Below are 13,694 nucleotides of genomic sequence, written 5' to 3'. Positions count from 1 at the left end.
TCCTTGCTAGAGAAACTAGATACTGAATTGTGGTTAAGCATTCCTGCCTTCTTCCTGTTCCATTCTCATCCTATCTATTCTACGCAAACATCACACCCTTTCTTTGATCTTATCTATGATGTGGCTAAAAATGCTCCTTTGGTTGTCTTTAACAGTGATTACGTAACTCACACTATTTGGGATTTTAAGCTGACAATGTTATAGGAATATCCAACTCTCACATCCATACTTAATTAGCTGTTTTTGTTTCCATCTCTTGAAAATATCCTTTTAAAATCTAAGACAATAAAAATCATAGTAAGTATTGATATAATAGATATAATACCTTGATACAAGATTTACAAAGTACTATTTGTGTACATATGTACATGTATAAAATATTAGCTGATAATAATATACTACAATTATCAATATAGCTCTTTTTACTATGTGCCAATCACTGCACTAAGCACTTTAAAATTATTTTCTAATTTGATCCTCATAAAACCCTGAAAACCAGGTGCTATTATTATCCTAATTTTAAATATAAAAAAATTGAGGCAAGCAAGGTTAACTTGACTTTCCTAAGGTCACACAGTTTACAAGAGAGGCTAGATTTGAATTCTGTATTTCCTAACTCCAAGCCTAATATTCTATCCACAGTACTATGTTATTCTGGGCATGGTGGAAAATCAGAGAATAGATACAGTGAAAGGGGGTGGAATATCATTTTCTAGGAATTTTAAGCAAGCCAGTGCAGTTTGATCATAAAGAAAATAGAGATGGGTATACTAAATAGATAGATAGATAGATAGATAGATAGATAGATAGATAGATAGATAGATAGATAAATAGATGGATGAATGAATTAATAGATAGATAGATAGATAGATAGATAGATAGATAGATAGATAGATAGATAGATAGATAGATAAAAAACACTGGAAAGGTAGAAAGGACCTTGACTATTAAGCAAAGAAATCAGTATTTATGAAAGACCTAATATGTGAAAGATACTTCAATAAGTTATTCATCAATATTATCTCATATGCTCTTTATAACAACCCTAGGAGTATTATTATTATTTGTATTTTACAGTTGAGGAAACTGAGGCAAAGAGGATTAAGTGACTTGGCCAGAGTCACACAATCAGTGTCAGAGGTCAGCAAGCACATGATTAGCCCTTAGCCCATATAACTGAAAGCACTAGATACACACACATACACTGGAAAGTTAATGTACATCTCTCCTGAGGTTTAGCTTCCAGGCATCCATCTCTTCCCAATCTCTCCTTTTTCTTCTGAAATCTATCCTTCTACAAAGCCCAGTTTAAATGCCATCTCTTCCACAAAGAACGTCTAACAAATTTTACAAGTCCAGAAATAATTACTAGCCACTGGATCTCATGGGGGGTTATTATGGGGGTGACAGGGTCAGATTTACACGTGGGAAAACTCACTTTGCAGCTCAGTGGAGGAGAGATTGCAGTGAGAAGAGATTTGAGGAAAGAAAACTAGTTAGAAGGCTATTGATCCCGAATGTCAGTCATTTCTGGTTTTGCCTTCTTTTTTGTATTTCCAACCCTTATTTACACAATAGTGCCTACTATGTGCCAATAAATATTTCATAAATACTCATTAATTTGGCGTGGTCAAAATATCATCTGTGGAGAAGGACAGTACTCCCCTTGATTGCCTCTGTCCTGTGAATTATGAAATTGCAGGAAACTGAGAATTTCTCAGCTGCTCTCCTTGAAGCCATGAGAGAATTCCAGCAGATGTCCAGTTAAATGGATAAAGCTCTCTTTGTCTGCTGTATCCTGTCTCTATGCCAGCAGAACTCATCATTTCGTTCCTCCTAGTGACCAGAAAAGCTATGATGCACTCCCACCATAATATCAATTTTGATTATCCTCCCTTAGTCCTCATCCAAATACTCTCCATCCTGCCCTCTGCAGCTCAACTCTTGGGCTTCTACACAGGAATATATCTTCTTGATAGAAGCTGCTATCTCGACATCCCTTTTATCTAATCTGTTCCTCTTGAATAAGGCAAACCTTTCCATTGCCATAGTCGAGTCATATATCACCTCCACCAGGTCTCGGTTTTACTTTATGAGGCCATATCAATCTTCTGGAGCTTAAAAAAAGCTTTAGTTAGCTTTGTTATTCATCTTCTGTACATTTTGAATAGAAATCTAAAACCAAGAGTGTTATGATTATTGTCCCCTCTTTCTAGATATTGTTTCATTCATAACAAATGATAACCACCTTTATAATAATGATAGCTAGCACTTATATATAGTGTTTTAAGTTTACAAAGTACTTTGTACTCCTTTTTAAAATTTGATCCTCACAATGTCCTCTATGAGGATTTGGTGCTTTTATTATCCTAATTTTACAGATGAGGAAACTGAGGCACAGAGAGGACTAGGATTTGCCAAGGCACACAGAACTATTATGTTTCTGAGGCGGGATTCAAACTCAAGATTCCTGACTCTGGATCCGGCATTCTTTCCACCACATCATCTTTTTGCTTGTCATGGGTGTCTTTTGATATGTGACCCAGAGGCTTATATGGAGCCACTTTATACCCTTCATTTCTAGATTGAAACCCATTTAATCTGACCCACAAATCCCCAAACAAGATTTATAGAACCTTCAAGCTAGAAGGAATTTGGAAATCATTTAACCCAAAACCTTCATTTTATAAGAAAAATAGTGGCTTCCAGAGAGGTGTTTGGTGTATAATAGGCACTTTAATAAATGCTTCTTAAATGATTATTTCAGCCAGAATCACATCTTGAGGCAGATAAGGCAACCAAGATTTTTCCTAAATGACAGAAGCTGGGATTCAGAAGGTGGGGGAGAATGACCCATATGGTCCTCCCTTTGCAGTATAAAACTTATCACCTCTTCTTCCTCAAACCTGTCAGTCTTCCACCCCAAAAGAGCTGAGGGGGACATAAGCTTTTGAAGAAAGCAAAGTAGGGTCACAGGTTAGCAGAGGTCAGAGGAGGGGTTTAGATGCCCCCTTTCCCATAATAGTTTCATTGCTAGTTTGATGAACTCTCCCACATACAACTTCTCTTTTCCAAATGCATAATTTGGACTCTCTAGAGCAGGAGTGGGGAATATCCAGCTGACATATAAGGTCCGTGTGAAATCATTTGGTCTGGTCTTGCCAAGGTAATGGCCAGCAATGATGGGCTGAAAGCTAGGTAAATGGACCTCCCACTGCTTGAGTTTTTAAGTGGATGTTTTTGTATGGCCCATAAATATTGCTATAAATATCCAAATGCCACTTGACAGCAAAAAGGTTCTGTAACCTGCTCTAGGGGATGGTTACCCCCATATGTACATACACACATACATAAACACATACATACATTCAAATTTTGTCTCAAGTGTCAGAATTCTCAATTTGTAGTAAGCTTTTTGAGGGCAAGGTATATCCCAAGCACCTAACCCCATGGTGGCCATGAACTTTGTTGAATTGAATGGTATTTCTAGTGATGTAGCACAGCCCTTGGGAATGATGTATTGAAAACCTCAATATTTTTTCAAGAAACCCCAGGTCACTCAGCTTTGGGGAAAATGTAGTCACTTTAGGAATGTAGCTATTGGGAGTAACATGGCACAACCTTGGAGAACATGTGTGGAAAAAAAGGAGTTGGGCCTAATGTCTTTATTTCAGTTCAGTACACTATCCTACAAGGATGTCAGAGTCTGGGCTGCTATTTTGCACCTGGACCCAAGGAATGAGTACTTCTTATTCTTAGCTTAAGCAAAGGGATTGTTGTTGGTCTCCATCATTAAACTTCCTAGTACTTGTGTGAACCCTAATCCCATGATGTCATTTACCATGCTCTGTTCTTTTTCCTCTGGAAATCCCTATAAATTTACCTTCTCATTCCTTATTTGCTATCTTTCTCTCTTGAAATTTAACCCATTTTAACTTCTATTACCATTATAATAAAAATCTACCTTGACTTGGAGATTTTTTAAGCCTCCAAATTCTTTTGGAACATCTTTGTCACTGGTCCCGAATACCAATAGTCTGGGATTCCCTCGCACTCCAACATTAGCCTCAATGGCACTGAATGACAAGCTTTTAAAAATTATCAAAAGAAATAACAGGTAGATAGCCCAAAAGAGCCTTGGAATCAGGAGAAACTGAGCTCAAATCCAGCCTCAGACCTTAATAGTTACTAGCTGTGTGACCCCAGGTAAGTCATTTACCTCCAACTGTCTCAAAAAAAAAAAAGAAAGGCAATAGCAATACACATTCCTACCATTAGCAAATTATCCCAACCAATATGTTCTTTATACTATTCCAAAGATTCCAGTGTTTAGCAGAGTGCCCAGCAAATCCTTTGTGCTTAAAACATGTTTACTGACTGACTGATTGATATCTTCTTAAGTGTCTCAAAATGTTCTTATTAGAGTAGAGGAGGCTCTGTGGGATTTTAGCAAAGATCTCATCTATTTTCAAATGAATCAATATTGGAGGGGCCATAACAAGTACTCTGTTTCATTCTTGCACTTAGCATTCAGCAAGTACTCCACAATTATCAGTTATGAATGAGTTACAGCACATGTTTTAATAAAGTTCAAGTTCATATTTGCATTAAACTTGAATATTGTAAAATACTCAAGTATTTAGATTAGAGCAGGAATGAAGCATTTACACTGGAAGAAACAGTGAGTTCAGGGCTTGTGGTCTCATCGACAGAATGAGGACATGCTAGTGTCACTTTAGGGAAATAGTGAGAGTCAGGGAATTAAATCTTGGGTTATGTTTAAAGTAAAGCAGTCACCAGGCAGGCAGCAACCAAAGAAAGCTGAGCTCCTTTCACAAAACCCAAGAGACAAAAAGGAAAAGATTCAAAGAGGAACAGGTTCTAAAACAAAGACTGCAGCTCTGAAGGAGTCTTTGCTGTGGCAATAAAAATACTTTATCAATAAATAAATAGCACTTGTATAGTACTTCAATGTTTTTGTATATTTTTCTCAGTTAATCTTCATAAACAATCTTCTGAGTGAGAATCTATTTTTACCTCCATTTTACAGATGAGGAAACTGAGGGTTGCTAAGTGTCTAAGGGAATATTTGAACTCAGGTCTTCTTAACTCCATCAACAAAACTCTTTTCTCTACATGACCCAGACTTGTACAGATCTTGAGCTGTGCCTTTTACTGGCTACTAAGCACTCTTATTGTTTATCTTACTCCTGGGGGCACAAAGAGTAGCCTTTGGAGAGAAGTAATCAATACCCAAACTATAACTCAACAACCAATCCTAAGATTCCAAAAAGATTAACAGACCTCAAACTTCTAGACAGCCCAACCAATGATATAAGCTCCTTTACAGCAGAAATGAAGTAATTTTTAAAAAGTCTTTGCATCCCTGGTGTCTAGCACATAGTAGGCACTTAATAATTGGTTTTGAATGAAATTTTAAAAGGTCAGAGCAAAACATCGAGTCAAAAAATGTGCAAACAAGAGTAAAAAAGTAGAGAGTGAAGAGCATGACAAGTAGTTATTAAGAGAATAGGTAGGCAAGATGATTCAAATAAAGACAATACTTCAAGGTAGGAGATCAGAACTTGTCAGGAAATTGGAGCATCAAAGAAACGAAGGAAACAGAATCAGAGAAAAATTCAAGAATTAATTTTAAAATACCTTGATTTTCTCACATCTGGATCACATAAGAAACTTCTCGTGTTCATTCTTATGGGACAGGACTCAGTCCCACAGAACTTGGCCAACTCAAGTCTATAGGGACAGAACAAGGCGGAATAACATGAAAGGTGGAAATGAAGGTCTGTTCTGACAGGAGAATGAAATGCTCTTCATTTAGCACATACACCAAAAAAATTTTGCCTTTTCCTTTTGCATTAATAATAGCTAGTGTTTAGAAAACACTTGAGACAATTAAACACATTATCTCATTTAGACTTCCCACTAACCCTGAAAGGTGGTGAGTGCTATATTGTCTTCATTTCACAAAGGAAGAAATTTGTTCAGGTCAAATAGGTTAAATGACTTGTCCCATGTGACTATTAAGTGTCAGAGATAGAATTTGAACCCAGACCTTTCTGGCTCTAAAACTAACACTCTATACAGGCAATCATTCCATTGACATAGGGCCTTAACCTATCAGACCTCTTTGTATAAGACTGCCCAGATGCTATTCTCTGCAAACATAATGTTAATTGAATATTTGCTCATCTCTAATAATATAAGCTAGACATACACATTCTAAATCAATGTTAACTGTTAATGAAAGCCACAATGAAGGGAAATAACATTTAAAATAATTTTAAAGAAGTAAGAATGATTCAGTAATAACCATAAAATAGGATAATTTAACAGAAATGAATCCTGGCTATGATATAAAAACCTAGATAATGTTTTGCTTAAAAATAGTTTAGCATATAAAAAATTGATTTTGCATTTTTTTTCAAGTTTGTATTTGACTTGTTGTATGAGCTAATTCAATTCAACAAACATTTGTGAATTTTTTTTTTTAGTGCAAAGCACCATTCTAAGGTCAAAAATGAAATAGCTACTGCCCTTAGGCAGTTTTATTCCACTGAAGAGTCCTCTCTTACGCAACTTCAAGCCTCAAAAGACTCCCCCTTCTAGTAAGTGTTAAAAGTCCTGCACAACCTCATCCCAAGCTATCTTTCCATCTTTTTGGACATTATTTCTCTCATCCCTTTCAACAAAGCTGAACTGGCCATCTCTCTGTTTCTCCAACAAAAACTGTCTCCAGTCTCCATGCTTTTTACCCTGCCTTTTTTTCCTTGCTTGGAATGCTTTTTCTTCTTAACTATTTCATTTCCTTTAAGATGCAGCTCAGGCTTTATCTTTTTCATGAAATCTTTCCTGATCTTGTAACTACTGGTGCCCTTTCTCCAAAACTACCTTGCTTTTAAATCCTTTATATACCATGTATTTGATATGGGATATATATTTTATATGTACTTCTCTGCCCTAGTAGAAAGCAAACTCATTGTGATTAGATATTGTTTCATTTTTTTCCATTCTTTGGGCTTATATCCAATCACTTGTCACAGTGCCTGGCATATAGTAGATTATTAATAAATAATTGTTGATTGATAAATTATTTTACAGATAAAAAAGATTCATAGGAGTTAAGCAATTTGCCTATAATATATAACTAGACTCAGATTTATCTCAGAACTTTTTGTAACACTGTGAATGGTAAAGTTTTCTACATAAATGTGCAGAGTTCTTATTATTGATTCATTCAGTTATGTCTGACTCTTGGTGACCCCATGAATCACAACCTGCCAGTCCTTTTATCTTCTACTATCTCCAGAAGTATTTCCAAATTCATAGTCATTGCTTCCATGACACTATCTGTCTATCCATCTCATCCTCTCCCATCTCCTTTTCCTTTTATCTTCACTATTTCTTAACGTTGGGGTCTTTTCCAATGTGTATTGTCTTCTCAGTATATGGCCAAATTATTTAAGCAACATTTTCAGTATTTGTTCTTCCAATGGGTAGACTGAATTAATTTTTTGAAGTATTGACTGATTTGATCTCCTTTAAACTCCCAAAAGAATCTTAAGTACTTCCACTCCCTCATCTTTATTTATTTTACTTTAGCAAACGTCTACTGAAGATATATGTTTATCCTAATAGATGATCCCATTGGAGATTTTCTTGGCAAACATACTGGAATGGTTTGAAATTTCTTTCTCTAACTCATTTGATAGATGAGGAAATAGTGGCAAATAGGGTTAAGTGTCTTGCCCAAAGTCACATATGTAATAAGTATCTGAGTTCATATTTGAACTCAAGTCTTCCTAAGTCATCTTTCCAAGTTCAAATCTGGACTCAGACACTTACTAGCTATGTGACCCTGAGCAAGTCACTTAATTCTGTTTTTCTCAGTTATCTCATCAACTGAACCGCAAAAGAAAACAGCAAACCTCCCCAGTACTTTTCCCAAGAAAACCCCAAAAGTGTTCACAAAGAGTAATACACAACTAAAACAACTGAACTTCCTAACTTCTGGCCAAGCATTCTAACCATTGTACTACCTCGTTACTAAAGAATTATAAGATATAATTAAATAGCCCCTGCCCTCAAAGAGCATAAACTCTTCACTAATTGGGAGATGTTAATAAATGAGTAACAGAACCTAAGATTAAACACAAGTTTTTACTTATTTTCTTAATAATATTTTATTTCCCTCCCCCCAATTACATGTAAAGTAACACAAAATCCAGAGTTCTTGCCATTATGTTGTGCCCTCTAACTGTCTATAGCCACACTGATCTCAAAGAACATTTTTGCCCTGGGTCAGTCTGCGCACAAGACCCTGCTGCACCACCAAGATCAAATAACTATCTGAAATCCAATCAATTTCTATCTTTCAGAGAAATAGCACTGGTGTATGGTTGGTAACTTATCTGAAATTCAGGAACTTGTAAGAACTAATAATCATATAGATATAAATAGTAAACAATTTAAATCATATTTCTACTAAAGGGGAGGAAAGAGAACATTTAGCTAAATAATCACTTTTAGCTTGATTATAAAACCTGCATAAAATATGATCAGTGTAGAGTAAAAATCGATAGATAATTCCAATGAACATTAAGCCTTATATTGCACTGAAATTATTTTCCAAATAAGATTTCCATTGCTAGGTAACCTGTTAAGAAATGCATTAAGGGCTTCTCTAAGAACAATTCGATTGCAGAATGACAGTAATTCTCTGAACTAAGGAGTAAAGCTGCAGAGATAATTCCAGGCAGAGTACAGTAATGAAATCTTAAACACCATGAAACAAAGGGATGTGATTTCCTTCCTACTTTTTCAGAAATTCTTCATTGGTTTGTCTTCTGTTCCCATCAAACCATCACATTTAACTTCTTGGGCTACCATGATGGATAAGATGAGCAGACATAGGCATTAGGGTCAAATATCTAAGTATAATCTCCTCCCTACCAATATATATATATATATACTTGAGATAGATTGATAGATATAGATATAGATATAGATATAGATATAGATATAGATATAGATATAGATATAGATATAGGTATAGGTATAGGTATAGATATAGATATAGGTATAGATATAGATATAGATATAGATATAGATATAGATATAGATATAGATATAGATATAGATATAGATATAGATATAGATATAGATATAGATATAGATATAGATATAGATAGATATAGATATAGATACATATCAAATAAGGAAAAAACATCTATCTATAAAGACCCGAGTTCAAAGTTAACTCTATCACATTTAGTTGTATTATAATGATCAAGTAATTTAAGCTGCTTGGGACTCCCTTAACTTTTTCCTTTTCATTAGATTTGAGCTCCCTAAGGACAAGAACTGCTTTTGCCTTATCTGTGGCATTTAGGACAGTGTCAGCATAAAGTGTTTAATAAATGTTTATCTGACTGATGTCTTTGAAAAAGTGAGAAGTTTGGATTCCATAATTTATTATGTTCCCTTCCAGCTTCAATGTTCTATGAAGCCATAGGCAAAAGGAATCTAAGATTCAGGACATGGGTGCTCTGAGATAGAGAAAGAAGGACTTTGAGGGGAGACCACTTGCAAAAAATCTACTTTACAGCAGCCACATTTTAAACTTAATTACTGATCATCAGAAGTTTGTCGAATCTCTCTGTACCTCTAACTGTGGACAACCATGCCAGCTACCTTATAGCAAGACCAAGAAAATAAGGGTTTAAAAAAGGGGTGGAGAAGGGTACTCTGGAAAGCTACTTCAAGTAATCCCTGCCAAACTAATTTTCATCATGATAGGAAACCAGATCAGGGAAAGTGATACTCCAGGCTGATTCTAAGCTGACATTTTTTGTATAATTTGGATATCTCTTTGCCCTGTAAATCACATAAAATCTCCACAAAATAATCCAAAATGGGTAAATCAGAGCCAATTAGATCAAGTCTTTTAAATTTTACAACAGGCTAAAAGGAAGAAAGAGATCTATTTGCAGTAGATAAAATCTTACCACTTAATTATCTCCACTTCCAGCTCTTTTCTTTCTTTTCAATTTACATATACTACAATCTCCTCCATATATTTTATAATTCTTCCAATCTGACCTGCGTGTTGTTTTGTGTACACAATGATACACTGGTTTGTCTTCTGTTCCCATCCAAAAATTGTAATGCCAAAGAAACTAAGGCAAGATAGAGATTAGAGGTTTTTTAAATAGTTTTAATAGAGGGAGAGTTTGGACTGGCTAAGCCATCTTAGCCAGCCAGTGGATGGGACTCTTGTTTCAAAGGATCCAACAATGAGAGAGGGATTCCAGAGACTGTTACAAGGTTTCAGCAATCAGGGAAACAAAGGCAAAGAGGGGAGCAGAGCACTGATGAGGGGAGAAATTCCAAGGAAAACAAAATAAATTCAGTTCTGACAGTCCCATCTAAGTATTTGATGGAGATAAGAACGGAGTTTTATGATTTTGGAATGCTAGTAGTTAGGGCTCCCATCCCTAATTATCTCAGTCCTAATGGCCAAGGAAGAGGGTTGCCAACAGGGAGACTGAGGCAGAACAATTCAGTGGAACTGAGGCATAACAAAATTACATTTAACTTCTTGGACCACTATGATGGATAGAATGAGAGGACTTAAGTATTAGGGTCAAATGTCTAGGTAGAATCTCCTCTCCATAAGATATCACACACACACACACACACACACACACACACACACACACACACACACACAATCCTGAATGTAGGAAAGGTCAAATAATATAACAAAGAACAACTAGTTTTGGGGGATGAGGGGAAAGGGAGTATATATGACACACTTTTAAAGTTTAATCTGTGTTATTAATCTGTCCACTTTCTCAAAACTAAACGGTCAACAAAATGAAACCCTGGTTTGTGACTTTTGCTGATTTCTTAGACATAAATGCTCTTATTGACAATTTATCAATCAGTTCAAAATCAGTGAGAGTAGGCTCCAGTTCACCCTGGTCTGTACATTGTATTCCATCTTTCAACTCCATGTGTTGTGGCTAGCTATTGTTCTGCATGCCTGGAATGCACTCCCTCTTCTCAGAATTTTGACATTCCTGGTTTCCTTCAATACAAAGTTCAAATCTCATTTCTTAAAGGAAGTCTTTCTCATTTTACTCAGTTACTAGAGATTTATTTTCTAAGTTTAATCTCCATTTTAAAGTTTCTTATTGATAGCTACAATTAGAATGTAAGCTCCTCAAGAGTAAAGACTGGTTTTATTTTTGTTATTTTTTTTAATGTCCAATCTAATGCCTAGAATATAATAAGAACTTAATAATTGTGTGTTGGTTGATTGATGTTGCTGATAACCCCATAGAAAACCCACCCAGAATCCTATAAGCCTTCTTCTTATTCTTTGAATGTTTCAGAAATTATCAATATCCATTTATTAAATCTCCTCCTTATTACTTACCTCTTTTTCCTTATGTTAGAAGTTTTAATAGCAACCAAAGAACAATAAGAACAACAAAAGACTGGAAGTTAGATGAGTCCTCACTTCTTATCCACCAGTCATCATTTTAATGAAAAATATTTTGACCCACTATATGCATTTGAGTATTTAAGGTGATTCCTCATAACCATCTCCTCCTACATCTTTGGAGAAATGATTGAATATTTTCTTTGAGAGTAAGTCATTTCCTTGAAACTTATTTTTTTCTATGAGTAGTGAAAAGGATCTTGTACTCAAAGTTAAGGGGGAGAATAACAACTCTTAGTTCAAATGCTGCTTCAACGTTTCATTTAGCAATAGGCTATTCAATTACTGGAGCAGCTACATGGCACATAGGATAGAACATTGGGCTTGTAGTTAGGAAGACCTAAGTTGAAATCTAGCCTAGACACTTACTAGATTGTGACCCTGAGCAAATTTCTTAACTGTGATTGCCTCAGTTTCTTCATTTGTAAAGCTGCAGATGGAAATGGCAAATGACTTGTATCTCTGCCAAGAAAACCCCAAATGTGGTCCCAAGTCAGACATGAGTGAAACAACTCTACAACAACAAAATTCAATTAACCTCTCAGCTTCAATTTCCTTAGCCACAAGAGACTAATAATACCTCTAGCACTTATCCCATAGGTTTATTGTGAAGATCAAATGAGATAATATGTACAATAGGACTTTGCAAACCTGAAAGTGCTATAGAAATGTTAGATTTGGGGAAAAATAACATGAAATTCATTTCCTAGAGAGCCAGAAAGCAAAAAAAAAAAAAAAAAAAAAAAAAAAAAAAAAAAAAAGAGTTCCTAGAAAAAGATCAACAATGTCCTTAAAGAAAGAGAAGGATTAACAGTGGGAGGAGGGAGGGAAAGAAAACTAAGTGGAATCTCTTTTCGCTATCATTTTACCTTAGGAAGAATGTCAGATTCTTATAAATATTCATTTACATGAAGTAGCTTATTATCTATTCAGAAATCCTCCAGTTCCAGGTTCCTGATCTCCATTATCATGCTCTTAAAACATTTACTGAGCATCCTGTAGGATGCTCCTACCCATCCTCCCTGCAATGTGGGGTGGGGGGATGTGGGGTGACATGGGGAGGTGAGGCAGCACTACAAAAGAAGCAGTCTGAAACTTTAGAGCATCTTCTTGACAGATAAGTTTCTGAAAAAAGCTGCAGGTGACCGAAGAAGGCTTTGAATTCTTTAACAATTATTACATATTATATAGCTAACATTATATTTATTTATTATGTACCATATATATTATATATGATGTATATATCATATCATTTACTATATACTATATAGCATATATTATATATTATATACTATGTATTATAACAATTATTACTTATTACTATATGTGAAAACATATTAAATTAAGAACCAGGGGATAAATGAAAAAATTTCAAGAGAATCTCTGACATCGAGAACCTTAAAAATATAACAGGTCAGAAATATTAAAAGATAAATACTAATTTAACTATAATAAATATTTAAATGAGAGAAAGCATACCATGAGATCGAGAGAAAAAGATCTCTTTTAGAAAAGCAAGTATCAGGATACTTCTGGAAGAGGTTCCTTTTGAGCAAAAATGGAAGGAATGTGAGCATCTATAAGAGAGATGGTTGCTATATAGAGAATTCTATTCTTCATAAAAACTTCATATAAGAAGGTATCAAATCACCATTAGCCAGATACCAATCTTACAATAAATGCCACAATAAGGTATATGGGTATATTTAGGCAGTCGTTCAAGTAGCACAGTGAACCTAGAATCAGGAAGCACCTCAGTTCTATTGCAACCTCAAATACTTACTAGTTGTGTAACCTTCAATAAATCACTCAATTGTTTTTACCTCAGTTTCCTGAACTGTAAAATGGAGCTAATAATGGCATCTATCTTCCAAGGTTGTTGTGAGGACCAAATGAGATAATAATTACGAGATACTCTATAAATATCATTATTATTACAATAAGTTCTAAACCTATATATAGAAGGTTATATCATTTAAAATAAGATGGAAAAGCAAGGAAGAAAATGCTTTTTGTGACAATGGATAGGGTATAAGTTCATAACGCAACAAGGGAAAGAGGATCAAAGAAGATGAAATGAACAATTTTAATCACATAAGATTGAAAAGATTTTGCACAAGTAAAATCAATACAGTTAAAATTAGAAGAGGGAAAAGTAACTTAGAAA

Source organism: Sminthopsis crassicaudata, chromosome 2 (genome assembly GCF_048593235.1).
Source record: "Sminthopsis crassicaudata isolate SCR6 chromosome 2, ASM4859323v1, whole genome shotgun sequence".
In the NCBI taxonomy this organism is placed as follows: domain Eukaryota; kingdom Metazoa; phylum Chordata; class Mammalia; order Dasyuromorphia; family Dasyuridae; genus Sminthopsis; species Sminthopsis crassicaudata.
Note: the sequence above shows the minus strand (reverse complement) of the source record.